Here is a 16,491-nt window from a genome sequence, read left to right as displayed (position 1 = left end):
TGAGCTCTTGAGCACTACCTGAGAGTTCAAAAGGAAGGGATTCATTAGGAGATAATAACACCTTGTTATTTTACAGATAGGCTGAGGCTCAGAGGGGCTCATACATAGTCATACCATTAGTCAAGATATGGCTGAGAGTAGGAATTCAGTCTTTCATCCTATTATATTACCTGGGCTATCCATCCTTCCATTAATTTCCCCTTCTGGTTCTCCTCTGCCCATATAGTTTGGACTTACTGGTTTACTTTGATCTATGCAACATGCTTGCACACTGATTCCTGAGTGCTAACTTAGATCTTATTTCCAATTCTTTCTTGGTATAACTGGGTTCGATGATATGGCTTGGTGACAATGGAGAGTCAATAGATTAGCATTGACTTGGAGAGTTGGCCAAGATTTAGATCCCAACGCTGCTACCCACTGGCTGTGTGTTAGGAATTTGGTTCCTTATCTGTAAATGTGGATAAAAATAGTATTCACCTTAAAGCACTGTTGTGAGGATTAACTGTGAAGATTAAATACATTTACTGTTCTTAGAAAAGTAACTAACACATAGTAAATATTATATAATCATTAGTCATTAACTATTCTGCATCAGAATTTCCCTTCCTTTCAGGCTCCTATTGGTAGTTGTATTCATGTTCATATCTCTTTATCTCCTCTATTTTCTTTACTGATTATTCAGTCAACAAACTTTTATTAAGTGCTTTTTCTATGCCTCATATGTTCTTAATACTAGGAATACAGAGCCAAAAAAAAAGAAAAAGAAAAGTTCTGGCTTCTAAGAAACTTATTTTCCAATAAGGAGGACAATATGATGTTAAAAGAGAAATATATACTTTTTATGGCGAGAGAAAAATATGAAAGATTTAATGGAATCCAACAGTTGAAAATGCAAATAGAATAAAGGAGGCCAAAGAGGAGTTTGAATTAGGAGATACACACTTTTTTCTCTCTGGAATAACAATTCCCAAGACAAGGAAATGTTTCTCATAGAATCATAGATTTGGAGAGTACTAAATAAAGGATCTGAATCCTCAAAATCAGGAAAGAATGCTAAGTAGAAAGTACAATTTTCACTGAATTTCCCCTGAACTACCGGCTTTCTTTTCCGTACTCCTTCAGAAATAAAAACAAATTAAAAAAAATGTTTTTCACAGACTATATTGCTTATTTACATACATCTTTTTATCTTTCCCAAGACATTTTCTAAAGGCAGGAAAACAAATATGAAGCAATCACTGTCTAAAAACACATTTCAATAATTCAATTTATCTCTGTGTATATATATAACATATATACACTCATATACATATTTTATATATATATATATATATATATATATATAATTCAGAAAAGAAAAGAAATGTTTTCAAAGAGTTGTCAGTGTGTTCAACTCTTCTTTTTCTTGTCAATTTTGTTATCAGTGCTTAGGAAATGACATAAAATTGAATTTCTTTAAGACTTCTCAGATCCAAATCTGCCAGACTAAAGTGAATGGTTGCCAGTTTTATTAATTCTTTTTTTAAACATCTTTATTGGAGTATAATTGCTTTACAGTGTTGTGTTAGTTTCTGCTGTATAACAAAGTGAGTCAGCTATATCTATACATATATCCCCATATTCCCTCCCTCTTGTGTCTCCCTCCCACCCTCCTTATCCCATAACTCTACGTGGACACAAAGCATCGAGCTGAGCTCCCTGTGCTATGCAGCTCCTTCCCACTAGCTATCTAATGAGATAGATATACATTTGGTAGTGTATATATGTCCGTGTCACTCTCTCACTTTGTCCCATCTTACCCTTCCCCCTCCCCGTGTCAAGTCCATTCTCTATCTGCATCTTTATTCCTGTCCTGCCCCTAGGTTCTTCAGAACCAATTTTTTATTCCATATATATGTTAGCATATGGTATTTGCTTTTCTCTTTCTGACTTACTTCACTCTGTATGACAGACTCTAGGTACATCCACCTCACTACAAATAACTCAATTTCGTTTCTTTTTAAGTTGAGTAATATTCCATTGTACATATGTGCCACATCTTCTTTATCCATTCATCTGTCAGTGGACACTTAGGTTGCTTCCTTGTCCTGGTTATTGTAAATAGAGCTGCAATGAACATTGTGGTACAAAACTCTTTGAATTATGGTTTTCTCAGGGTATATGCCCAGCAGTGGGATTGCTGGGTCATATGGTAGCTCTATTTTTAGGTTTTTAAGGAACCTCCATACTGTTCTCCATATTTGCTGTATCAAGTTACATTCTCACCAACAGTGCAAGAGGGTTCCCTTTTCTCCACACCCTCTCCAGCATTTATGGTTTGTACATTTTTTTGTAATTGCCATTCTGACTGCTGTGAGGTGATAACGCATTGTAGTTTTGATTTACATTTCTCTAATGATTAGTGATGTTGTGCATCCTTTCATGTGTTTGTTGGTAATCTGTATGCCTTCTTTGGAGAAATTTTCTGTTTAGGTCTTCTGCCCATTTCTGGATTGGATTTTTTGTTTTTTTTTAATATTGAGCTGCATGAGCTGCTTTTATATTTTGGAGATTAATCCTTTGTCAGTTGCTTCATTTGCAAATACTTTCTCCCATTCTGAGGATTGTCTTTTCATCTTGTTTATAGTTCCCTTTGTTGTGCAAAATCTTTTAAGTTTCATTAGGTCCCATTTGTTTAATTTGTTTTTTATTTCCATTTCTTTAGGAGGTGGGTCGAAAAGTATCTTGCAGTGATTTATGTCATAGAATGGTATGCCTAAGTTTTCTTCTAAGAATTTTATAGTGTCTGGTCTTACATTTAGTTCTTTAATCCATTTTGAGTTTATTTTTGTATACAGTGTTTATATATTTATATAGTAATATATATATATTACTATATATATTAATATCTATATTTATCTAATATAAATATATAATTGAGATATACTAACAGCTGGCAAAGCTCTCTCTGATTCTTTAATGTACTAGAACAGTGGTTCTCAAATTGTTGCATGTATCAGAATCTCCTGGAGGCAGGGCTGTCTAAACAGTTTGTGAAGCACAATGCAAAGTGAAGATGCAGAGCCTCTTGCTCAAAGAGCAGGAAAAAGGGCTATAAAAGGTACACATAAAGCTTTTTATTTTCTTCCATAGAACTTTGACTTGTCATGGTGCATTTTATTTGTTATTTAAAGTCATTCTAAATAAAGAAAAAATAAAACTTTAAACTACTAGCATGAATTTTACTCCTGATCTTTATTTTGTGCAATGTTAGTTTTAAACGTCAGTAGCAGAGAGTTTAAGTCACATGCAGAAGCACCAAAAGTACACAATTTGTATTTTGTGGTTCATCTCTGAAGGGTGACCAGAGTTGGCCAGAAGAAACAGAAGCTTGAAAGTTTGGAAGGAGAAAGATTGTATCCCCTCAGGCATGGAACCAGCCTGAGGTGGTGCTCCCATGTATGGGAAGACTCTCACAGTTGCTTGGGGCATTAATATCCAGCTATTGACTTGACAAATGCTTTTTCCTCAATTCTCATTATCAGGAAATTATCAAGAAAGAACAAAAGGAGTTTTTCTTTTTATGACAAAGGTGGAAGTACACTTTCATAATCTCAGAGCTCTAGTTATAATTAAACTATATTCTCTGTCCTGATATAGTCTGCAAAAACCTTGATTGTCCTGACATTCCACAAGGCATCAAAGCTATCCATTCTATTGATAATATATATCGTCATGCTAACTGGATTCAGTGAGTAAGAAGTGATGAGTATTCTAGATAACCTACTAAAACACATGTATGCCAGAAGCTGAGAAATAAATCCCTATAAGGTTTCAAGGATCTGCTGTATCTGTAGACTTTTCAATAATCTCATGGTCTAGAGTATAGTGGGGGAACTTCTCCATATAGAGGGAAAGTCACTGCCCCTCACACAACCAACCAGTGAAAATGAGGCACAGAATTTATTAGGTTCCTTTGGATTTTTAAGGTACATAAGAATATGATTCAAATCTATTTGTTGCTTGGTTCATAAGGCTATTGGTTTCTAATGGGGTTAGTGTATGCAAGTCCTAGTTGTTGGGTAAGTTTCCCTGCCATTTGTGCCATATGACTGAAAATTAGTTCTGGGAATATCCATGGGGGATAAGAATGTGGAGAAGAGAACTAGCAAGTCTCAGTGGTAAAACCATGGCTCAGACTTCTAAAGTTCTGTAGCAAGGCTACAGTCTGCAAATAAGATTTGCTCTCTGTTTGAAAAGATAGCTCTTGTAACACTATTGGGTTCACGTGGTAACTGAGGATATTACCGTGGAACATCCAGAGATTGAAAACTGTTTTGGTGTTATTAAATCCATTGGATAGTAATGTGAAGTAGGCATAGCACCCAGCTATCATAGAATGCAATTTTTAAAAGGAAACACTGCCTTCAGAACAGGCTCAAATAGGTCTAAAAGGCACTAGTAAGTACATTCCTCAACTCAAATGGGGTTCCTCACAATAAATTTATGAAAAAGAAAGAATTCATTCCCAGTTTAGGAAAGGGTTGGCATGGTACACTGGTGTTAACCAAGATAGTGATGCAAGAAAATCTTTCTCATAGGCAAAGCTTTGAACAGTACACTTGGATGCTCAGTCTAAATTATACATGGACTTCTGAGAACAGGCAAATAGCTTTGCTGGCTGGGGAGAAGCCTAAAAGGAACAATAGCAAAAGATCAGTGTCAAAGAGATCTGGAGTAATCTTATGTCAGTAGAGCCATTGGAGTGATCATAAACTAAGGATCTTTCTTGAATGTTCAGCAGATAGCATCCATTACAGAGGAGGATCTCAACAATCAGGTAGACAGAGTTACTTGTACCATGGACAACAGCTATCCCAATGTTCCTACAATGGGCCCACAAAGAGATCACCAAGGTAGCAAGGAAGAAAGCTATGCCCAAGCCTGAAAATATGAGTCCTCTCTCAATAAGGCTGATCTAGATAAATCACTGTGAATTCCTAATATGGCACAATTAATTGGGGAAGACAAGCTAACCAGCTGGTGAGAGTGGATTACATAAGTTCCCTCCTATGTTGCAGGAGACTGACATTCATCTTTTCTGAAATAGACACATACTCTGGACTTAGGTTTACCTTCTTTGTCCCTCAATATCATCTAATGGTTTAGGGAATTCCTAATCCATTGATATAGTATGATTGACAAAATTATGACTGAAAAAATTTCCTTGGTAAAAGGAACCTCTTTTATGGTAAGACAAGTATTACAATGGGCTTTAGAATACGAGATTCATTGGTCTTATAATATCACCTGTAAACATCTGGCCTTAAGAATAGTAAAACATGTTATGGGTTTGGATAAAGCACCAGCTTTGGACACAGCACCATGCATGGTGGAGCACGTTCCTCCAAGGTATAGTATATACATTGATTCAATGCTGGTATTTAATCCCACATCCCCAATTATTAGAATTCATGAGCTAAGGAAATAAAAGGTAGATTTAGGATTAGCCTTTCTCAGCATTACTCACTTATGAAGGAGTGCTTTACTTCTCTACAACTAAAGGATTTCTTGAGCAAGAGATACTAGGTTCTAGTAGAGGGGCACTTTTGCCAGTAGACGTTGTTACAGTTCCACTGAACTAGAGTCTGGGGTTACTAAAAGGACAAGCAGAATTGGTTAACAGAATTTTGGAGTGACAGAGAAATAATGTACATTAGTGCAAACTCGGACCTCTGAGAAACAGAAGACGAGATGCGTTGGAAGATAATTCCTTTCCTTTTATCTCCTGAATGAACAGATCTGAGACACAGTGATTGTTTGGAAGACATTCTCATAGTTCAACTACAAACTGTGTTTTATTATTAGTCTGTTAACAACTTAGAAATGCACTACCTTGAATTTTCTTTCCCTGCTTCCTAGCCTACTTTTTCTTTTCTTCTCAATTTTGTAACCCTGTGATTGCATATCCCAGTAAAGCCTTGGCCCATTATGACCACAAAAACAAATAATAAACTCATGGAGCATTTACATTTGTAAGATACTGTGCATGCAAGCAGGTGAGTAGAACGGAAATAACATTTACAAAGTATTAATTATATGTGGAGGCTTCTTTAGTTGCTTTATATTATGGTGTTTTTGTTCACATATTTGAATACCTGACTGTGAAGACATAAGAAAATAAATTTAAAAATACATCATTAAAAAATTGTCTAAAGTAATAAAAATAAGTGCTATTAATATTTATCTTAAGTCAGGCACTTTACTCATATTTTCTTATTTGATCTTCTTTATGCACATAAGTAATGAGGTTCATAGAGATTAGGAAATGTATCCAAGGACACATATCTAGATAAGCAGCTAATTTAAACCTAGAATTGTATATTTTTAAGCCATTCCTCTTTGCACTTAACTTTGTTTCTTGGAATGTCATTAAATTATCAAGGACTAGGGTAGGTAGACAAATTTCCATGAATGAGTTGGCTAATGAATTAAACATAATAATGAAAGAAGAACTGTAGCAAATTGGAAAGATGGAAATGTGTATGGTATGCTTGGGAGATAATGACAATTCTGGTCAGGGGTAAACAGATGACATATTTTGGAAGAGCAAAAGAAAACAAAGTAGACTAAGCAGAGTGAGATAAGGTACAAGTGACTTTGAATGCCAACATAAATTTTGACACTAGTTTGCAGTTTGGTAGCCAAATATATTGATAATACCTTTGGCAGAACATCTGGTAAAGCACAATAAGTTCTTACAACACTTGTTGCTATAGAAGTGATAAGACACAATATATGGGAAATATGTGGCAGGAAGCTAGAAGTGTAAGTTCATGAAAAGTTAAGTCTTGGATAGACAGGATCTGGAGTAATTTTAATTGGGGAGTTGAATTCCTTTTATGGTTTGGCTAACATTGCTGATCTAAGGATAAAGAAGAAAAAGAGATATCCATGATACAGAAAAGGCAAGCAAAAGAAAATTTTAAGGAGAGTTTAATTAACAAAACTGCAAATTATTGTAAGTTCAAAGGGAATGAAAACAGAAAAACCCATAGATTTGCCATTAGTATCCTTAAAGAGCATTTCCAGTCAATTGGTGTTAATAAAAGCCTGGCTGTAGGAAATGAAAGCCTGAATGGTGAATACAGTGCTAGCAGAAGCAAAATACACTTTGGAGAACTATAGCACTTAAAAGAGAGAATTCAATACAATAGTTTTACAATGGTATTTATTTTTTGTAAAGATAAGGCCCATCTACTTGACTAAATCCTCAATAATTATCTCAAAGCCTGAAACAACTTAGGTGCTCAAAATATTTCTTAGAATAAATGCATATTCTGAGCCTTTTGCAAAGCAAACAGAGAGCCTTTGAGGAGAAACTGAATACAATCATGAGAAAAGAACTCAAATGGGGGTAAGGAAAAGGCAGAGGCAAATGAGAGATTGTAAAATAAAATGCTTCCTACACAAGAAAGAGTAATAGTGATAACTTTAACCAAAACTTCAAAAAAGTAGTCAATATTTTAAAACAGTTCCCTGGACTTTAGTTCTCAGAATTTATTACTGAACACATATAGAATTCCAAAGGATGGAGGGTAAAGAAATATGAAAGTACACAGACCAACACAGAAATAAAATTGAGAGAACAGCTATAATCCAGGGAACACAGTATAAAGAAAGTACAGATCGCATATGAAAACATGCTGCTGAAACATAGTGGTCTTGTATCAATGATCATGATACTACGTCTTCAGTTTTTCTTGTTCATTTAAAGGAATGTTTACTACATGCCCATGTATTTAAAGAGAAATACTCAAAATTATCAGCAAATACCATTTTTAGTTTAGATTTAATAAAAGAAATGTAATGCTATATAGTTTTACACTTTGATATACAGAACAGAGAGATTTTTTATTTTTTAAATTGAACACTAAAAAAATCTTTAAAAAGATTTATGAAAAATAATTGTTATCATCATCATTTCATGAGAAAAGTGCATTAAGTTTAGAGGTTTAAACTTTGCTGAAGTCAAGAAATATGAAAGTTGAAGAATTCTTGACAATTCTTGTTTAAAGTTATGAGTCTCAACTCGGGTATTTTTAGGTACAGCTGAAAGTATCATTGTGAAGATTCTCACCTTGAGAATAATAGGATATGAATTTTAGAAGAAATGTACATGTATTTCAGCTGGATTTCTGTTGTGCAAACCTCTCTTCAACATTCTTATAGATCTTCAACATAGTCATTCTTCCCATCATTGGGAACTTTCTACCAACTGACAGAGCTGACACTATTAAAAAAATCTTTATACTCAATTCAAATCATTCTTCTTGCATCTTATTCCCATTGGCTCTGGTACCATTTGAGGACATAACTCCATATAATAATTAAGCAACCCATAATTTACACATGTTAGTCTCACAATAGCTCTAAAAAGTAGAAACCTGTTTGGCCATCCATGTTTGCCATTTGAAAAAAACTCAAGCATTGGAGAGAGAGTTTAAGCAAATAGTCTACACAGTTTACACAGCTTGTATGTGGTTGAGAAAAACATCTGAGGATTTTAATTCTGGCTACAGGATTTACACCTAATCATTAAGTTATATTGTCTCTCACTATGGCTTAAATAAAATGCTGCTGAAATATATTGGGCTTGATATGATCATGATCAATTATCATAATATGAATTTTTTGAAATTTTTGGAAGATTTACAACCAATGGTTTGTAGTTAATCTGTTCTTTGTGTTGGCTCCCATAACTGTACTTTCTACAATAATGGAATGCCTTACTGAAATAGCTAGAGAAAATAAAACTGACTATATCATGGCTATCCTGAAAAAATAAATTGACAAGGCAATTAAAACTGCTTTCCTTACCTTCCTTCCACTTCAAGTAAATTCAATTTGTTTCCTACCTCTAAACCACGTAGAACACACAGAAACACTTATCTAGATTGGTTCAATTGCAAGTGTGTATAGATTACATTCATCATAAGTCTCCAAGCAATGGCCTTGACTAATTCAAAAGAATGTAGATTCTCAAGTGTGGTGGGCAAATCATGTGTTTACATGCAGTAACAATGCTGATGATATGGCAGTGCTGTTTGACTTTGATAAATTTTAACTACTACCTTTTAATTCTGAACTCAATTTTTAAAATTACGTGAGAAGAGGGACACCATGCGCTGTAGCTTGGGACTGACCCTTCCTCTTTATGTTCTAAATTGACCAAATTCTGGGACTGGTTAGATATCATTTACAGCTATTAATATTGAAATGTGGACATGATGATTTCTCCTTTTCATCAATTTTAAAACATTTATTGATTATCCACTCTGTGACAAGCCTATATATCAAATTCTGCACATTAAAAAGGAAGTAAGCCTTTGGCTTCAATTAGCCTAGGCTATACAAAATCTTGAATTCCTGCCAACTTCATATCATTTGAAATGGTTTGTAACTATAATAAATTTTTAACTTCATCCTTTAAATTTCTAAAATATTAAATATATTAATACTCATTAATATATTGGCAAGGTAGATAGCATGATCTTGCCCTTTTAAAGATAGGTAAAGTGAGTCACAATGAGGTTTCTTGCCTTGAATAACTTTCCAAAGTGGTCATATTAAAAATCCAAGCATTCTGCTTCCAAAATCCTGTCTTAATCCCATGTCACACTATCTTCTTGCCAAAATAATCCCTGAGTTTTAGAAATTTACACCATCACAGTGCCCCAGGAAATTATTTAATGAGATTGCCACACTAATCAACTGATGCCCCCAGATTAACCCAGTGTACCGAATTTCCCAAGGAACTAAAATAACTGGCATAAGAATCTTGATTAACAAAGTAGCCTCACATGGTGGATTTTTAGCAGGTAAATACACTACATGTTTTCTTTCCTTCTTAACATCCTAAGAGAATTGCCACTTATTAAACAGTCACTGAGGTTTCACAGGATTCAGTTAATGAGTGTTTGACAAGACTGGACATTATTTTTTCTTTTTTAACATCTTTATTGGAGTATAATTGCTTTACAATGGTGTGTTAGTTTAGTTTCTGCTTTATAAGAAAGTGAATCAGTTATACATATACATATGTCCCCATATCTCTTCCCTCTTGCATCTCCCTATCCCACCCCTCTAGGTGGTCACAAAGCACCGAGCTGATCTCCCTGTGCTATGTGGCTGCTTCCCACTAGCTATCTATTTTACATTTGATAGTGTATATATGTCCATGCCACTCTCTAACTTTGTCCCAGCTTACCCTTCCCCCTCCCCGTATCCTCAAGTCCATTCTCTAGTAGGTCTGCATCTTTATTCCTGTCTTGCCCCAAGGTTCTTCAGATGATTTTTTTTCCTTTTTTTTTTGAGATTCCATATATATGTGTTAGCATATGGTATTTGTTTTTCTTTTTCTAAGACTGGACATTTTAATTACAGTAATGAGGCTATTTCTGTGACTCAAAGATTCCTGAGAGAACTTTCATTAGCTAAAAACCATCAGAAGAGTCATGGAGACTGTCTTTGTTTTTATTCAGTGGGTTAAGGAAAAGTGGACTCACAAAGTAGGTTTACAGGGGCATTTGTGAGAAAACTCTCTTTTTATTTTCCCTTCAAGGCCCACTTGATCAAGGTATGGGCTGTATTTGTAAATTAATATGCAGGAAAACAGGGCTGGAACAAAACACTTTAATATTAAAGTTGTCTTGTAGTGGTGATATTTTGAGTGTTTTTCTTTCATACTTTTTTCTTGGTTTTGGATTTTCCAAATTTCCTGGAAAATTAGCATTTTTTGATAATGAGAAAAAATTATAATCTCAGAATTATATTTTTTAATCTTTATTTTATCTTGGATACAAAGTCTTTATAAATATGGTTTAATTCTCATTCATTTATTCTCTTTGGTACTAGAATAGAATGTTAATACCAAAATTTCTATCCTGATTTTCATACATGACACTTTCTTCATTTGTAATGAAAATTCATTTGACTGCAATTATTACACATACTACCACCATTCTGTTCCATCTTATCAAGTCTACTTAAATCAGTTTAATTCTCAAGGGACTGGAAAAAATATATTTCATTTGGATTTCAGGTTATACTAGCAAACTTCCTCAACTGTTAAAAGTATTACTTTATTACCATATTTTGATATCATCTGTGCTATTTTGCAAGAAATTAGTTTTTATTGTTCTGATTTAAATATTTATTTTCACATTTATAATTCTATGATTTTCAAACTTTCCTTTAAATCTCAGAAAGATAAAATATCTTTGCAATTTCTATCACATATTTCTTCACAAAGTGCTGCCATAATCTTTACCTCATTAAAAAAAAAACAGTTGATAGATTTTTAGAGTTGGTCCATTGGTGGCTGACATTTGTGGGTAAAGCTCTAAAACACAATTTTAAAACTATTCGTTTATTTGAACATGTAAATAAGTATACATTAAGTATACATTACACATAGATTCACCTTGGCTACTAAAGCTATATTGTGCTATATTGGTGACTAAAATACCATGAACAGCATTGACAAGGGCACTGCAAGTTTCTAATACGGCAAACATCTATGGCAATGTTCTGAGCAGAAGATATTTACAGTCTTCCTTCTATTTACATGGCAATTGCCACATTTGAAAAATTCCTAGAAACATTTAATTCATATAAAATATTAATAACATTTTGTGTTTATACATAAATTTTACTGTTAGTTTCAGATAATTCTGAATATCTGTTTTACTTACATTAATGCTTGACTAGGTATTTGAAAGTCATGGGTAGAAATGGGCAATTCCTCATTGTGCAGGACTAGCAATGTAGTAAGATAGTTAATTGCAATTTAGATAGCATATTCTGTGGGAAAAATTGGAGAGGATGGAGGACGTAGATATAACCAGAAAAAATGAAATTAAATGAAATACAGCATTGTTAAAGAGTGCTTTGGGGGCCTTGTAAGGATTTGGAGCTTTAAACTGTAAAGAATGGAAATCAATTCAGACAATACAAGGTTTCTACATAAAAGAAGATTCTATTAGTAGGATGCAGGATATATTAGAATGAAGCAACATGGAGATGGAGAACTTTTTAAGGCATTTCAGAATAAGAATTTTCATACATGGAAATTATTTAAACAGTAGGAATGAAGAAGAGGGAGGAATCTATTTCTGCCATGAGCTTATTAAACTGTTACCTTGCAGATGGTGAAACCTTTATATGAAATGCTAAGAGTTGGAGAGAATTTGTTAGAGAACACTATTAGTTCAATTAGCACATACAAACTATCAGTAGTTATACACAGAGATTGAGAAGTGAGCTCTGGAGCTCAGAAGTGAGGTCTCAGTTTAAGAATAATTATTGAAGCCATAGGCCATGGATATACTGAAAGAGAGTATAGATTAGTAAGAGAAGAGGAGAAAGGCCAGAAACTTAGGAGTGGGAAGATAGAGTAGCCAAGGAAGTACACAGAGAAACATTTTCAAAGAGCAAGGAGAATTAGAAGCTGCAGACGAAAGTATAGGGATAAGTTATTAGTGTTGTAATTTAAGTCTGAATAGGGTGAGGGAATGGTGTGAGAGAAGAGTGGACATAAGAATTTGTTCCTTGGCTAGTTATCCTTTCTTCCTAAGATCTGAGTCAGCATTTCAAACAGTCAATCTATATACTGGGAAGTATAACAATTACACAGTTTGTTTAGTCCCTAAATTTATGATGTGAAGAATTTGAGGAGGAAATCGTGAAAAACATTTTCACTAAAATAAAAGATCCCTTTGTTGACAAAATGAAATATGTATAACTTGTACAATTACATGTGAACTAAAAATAATACCTATTCATTATACTACCTGATTTAGACATCAATTTCTGAAGCTATAGGGGATGTTGGTTTATATTATTTTTGTTTCCTTTGGTAAATAAAGGTTAAGCTGTATAATAAAAGAACTTTTATTTATCAATATTTCTTCTGAATTCATCAACTAATACAGAGTTGATTACAGAATTTTACCTATCATTTTACAGTGTTAAAATAGAGTGTTTGCCCTTTTTTACACTATGGTATTTTCCATATATATTAAAAATATTAAAAAATAATCTTCAATATTAATGTACTATACATGATACATATTGCTAATTTAAAAGTATTTATTCTATTTAAATATTTATTCTGTATTAAGTTCCTGAATGTGGCTTCATCTAAGTTATGGCAACTTCTAATTATTTACTTATATTAAATAATAGAATTCTATGTATACACACACACACACATATATATATATATAAAATTCTATTATGTAATAGAATAGGGGAATAATTCAGTGGATGTTCAAGATAGAGGGAGAAAGAAAAGAAAAGGAAATAAAATTGCAAGTTAGGTGCTTACTTGTCATATTTTAGCCCAGAAGAAATATTAACTGCCTCTGCTTTTTGGTGAAACTTGTGCAGAATAAGCATACTTTTACATGCAGAGAGAATTTATTCCAAATGAATCTACATCTACATAAATACTGTTTCTAGAGTGAAAATATCACCCTGTTGTAAAATATTTCACATAATATTATTCCATAGAATTTTCTTTAAAAATTACAGTGTAAGGGAGGCTAAAACAGTGAATACCTAAAGTCCACAAAATATCAATAAATTAATACACCACTATTGAGCAATCCAAAGCAAAACATATTCAGACTTTGCAGTCATTATTGTTTTTCTGATGGAGAGAATCAAAAAGAAAATCTTAGCTTAATGTCCAGATGTTTTCTCATTACCTCCAAAATACTTTCTCAATAGTTAGTTGATCAAATAACAATGATATGTATCAATAAAATTATCCTGTTCACTGCATGAATGACTTTTTTGGGTCTCAGAAATAATTTTTAGATTTTTTTAAATGAAAGATAAATCTTTACAGTTTAGGATACAGCTAAGTGATGAGGATAACTCACAAAACTATATTTTTAAACATTCTGAGTTTATTAATGGCATATTATGAAGCTAGTAAAAGCAACATATTAAACCTAGAAATTATCAGTAATTAATATCTTACTATATTCTTTATTCATTGCTATTGTTCTTATTTTCATCTTCCTTTCCTTTTCCTTCTCTTCCCTTCCCTTCCCTTCCCCAAGTCTCCGATCTGGCATGAAATCATCTGTGGTCTTCCTTAAATTCCTCAGAGTTACAGGTCCCTTCCTTTGTGGGCCCCAAATAGTCTGGCAAATTCCACAGCACTGAAAACTTTTTGCAGTAGATAAATATTGTCATATTCAACATTGTATCACAATCTATAACAAGGGGCCTGGATGACAAGGTCTTAAAGTATATTTATTGCACCACCCTGACCTCCAAAATTTAAGACCAGTTTGGAAATTTTTCAGTGTTTTTGCAAAACATGTGGTGAATGGTCAATACACCACAGATAAATAATTTTCTAAGTTAAAAAAAATTAAAAGATCCATGTAACAACTTAGATAAAAATGAAATATAACACTTAAAAGAGTAGGTGAAAAATAATGATTTGATATCAGTGAAGAACAGCAATGTGAATCATGCAGAATTTGGGATTGGAGTCAACCCAAAGGATGCAAATATGAAAGAACTTAATTTCATTTACTGAATACAACATTTGGCCATGCCTAAAACTCACCCCCACCCTTGGCCTTTTGAGTTATGTGAATGAACTTTCAATTTGGAATTTCTCTCTTGTCACCAAAGAATGACCTGCTTCTTTTAGAATAGAAATTTTGCTATCTCACTCCACTTTTTCCCTGAGATGTTATTTCACTGTCTCTCAACACATTTGAAGTTGTTTTTATAAACTCCTTGGCAAATAATGTGACTGGCATCAACTTTTCTATGAGTGAGGTATATAGCTTTGAAATGTTAGTTTCAGGGTTTTTTTTAAACTTTTTTTTTAAGTTAAAAGCTTCCTGACTGATTTTCACATGGTATTTCCATGCCAGCCATGCACAAGGTGCCACCATCTTGGGAAGTAATAGATGGCTGGGTCTGGAAAAGCACAGGGATATCATATCTCCCTGTTCCACTGTGCTAAGTCACTGAGTCTGCTAGGATCTCCTGTCTTCCTGTCCTCCTTTCCTTCAGCTACTACTCACTGTGGCTGCCCACTGGCTTGTTCCTGGAGGAACTCCAAGCCCCTTCAGTGCTGTTATGAGGCTATCCACTTTCTGTATAATCTCCCTCCAGTTATCTCTCCAAGGAAGCAGCCTTATCCTTGTAGGGGACAGGACCAGGTGCTGATTGCGGCAGCAGGTGAACAAGATGTGCCCCAAGTGTGGGGCCTCTTGGCCTCAGTGTTCTTGTCATCAGAGATCAGGTCCCCTAAGACCAGCAGCTACTCCAGCATGGGGATAATGCACCTTACAAGCTGGAGCTCAGGTGCTTCTTCACCCCACTGCACTTCCGGATCACACAGTTTTCATACCCCATCCAAGGTCTGGTTCAGATGAAGACCTTTCCAACCTTCATGTTGCTCTTTAACTTCTTCATGATTTTGAGATCTCTCTTTCCCCTCTCTCCAAGTTGCCCTCCAAATCTGGGAAAATCCTGGTGTTTCTTACACAGCCACTTTTTCAGCCAGGTCCCCCGACTGGGCTCAGTACTGCTCAAGGGTAAGGAAACCAATGTGCTTCTCCAGGTGCAAGGGTGGAGGACTCGCCGAGTCCATCAGTACCCGCATGCAGGGCACCCTGAGGGCCTGGGGAGGGTGTGGGGCTGGGTTGGGTTTCCCCTGGGAAACTCTGGGGATATAGAGGAGCCCTCTGCCTCAGGTGGGAAGGGATGGTGTGCCTTAGGAAGGGAAAGTGAGCCAAGAATGTGCTCCAGATCTGTCGCTTTATTCAGTTTTGTTTTTCAATATGGCTTTGCCATGTTTTTTAATTTGCTGACTTATTTTTAAAAAATAATTTGTAAATATGGCTTATATTATTAAGAGTATTTCTTTTAAATTAAAAGCTTTAAACATTTTCTCCCGAAATGCCACTTACATTTTATCTTGTATCCATGTATTTTTAGAAATGCACTGTTTATTTTTGCCTGATCATGAAATTGAATGTTGTATGAGAAAGAAACAAAGTGGATGATTTCTCTCCCACCCTTGTTTACCTCCTTTTCTTTGCTAGAATTTCATGAAATGATATCTCATAGAGTCAGTTTATGTGAGCCAATTGCAGATGTTTTTGATAACTGGCCATGCTTCATCAAACCACAAACGTAATATAGTTTAAAGTCAACTACAACAGTACAATGCTCTTAAAGGTCAGGCTCAATGGGATTTAGTTTCCAATCTTCATCAGGTGATTTTTGCCTCTGTAACCTTTCCCAAATCCTTCTCCTTTCTGAGTCTAGGTGCAGCCATCTCATAAAGGAGATTATCACAATGGCCTATAGCAGTTCTCCTGGTTTCTGTGTGTCCTTTCTTTAATCAATTAACTATATTCTCCTCTCCATCATCTTTGTAAAACACTGTTTGTGTCATTCTCCTAC

At 34.5% G+C, this 16,491-nt stretch overlaps 1 protein-coding gene across 2 annotated transcripts in view; it reads right to left on the bottom strand.

The window, feature by feature from the left end:
• The window catches only part of KLHL1 (kelch like family member 1), a gene marked incomplete at its 3' end in the record, with an annotated part of 374,754 nt that overhangs the window by 150,931 nt on the left and 207,332 nt on the right, over positions 1-16,491 (bottom strand). The window lies entirely within an intron of this gene.

Source organism: Stenella coeruleoalba (assembly GCF_951394435.1).
Source record: "Stenella coeruleoalba genome assembly, chromosome: 18".
Classification (NCBI taxonomy): domain Eukaryota; kingdom Metazoa; phylum Chordata; class Mammalia; order Artiodactyla; family Delphinidae; genus Stenella; species Stenella coeruleoalba.
Note: the sequence above shows the minus strand (reverse complement) of the source record. Positions and strands in the feature narration are given on the sequence as shown.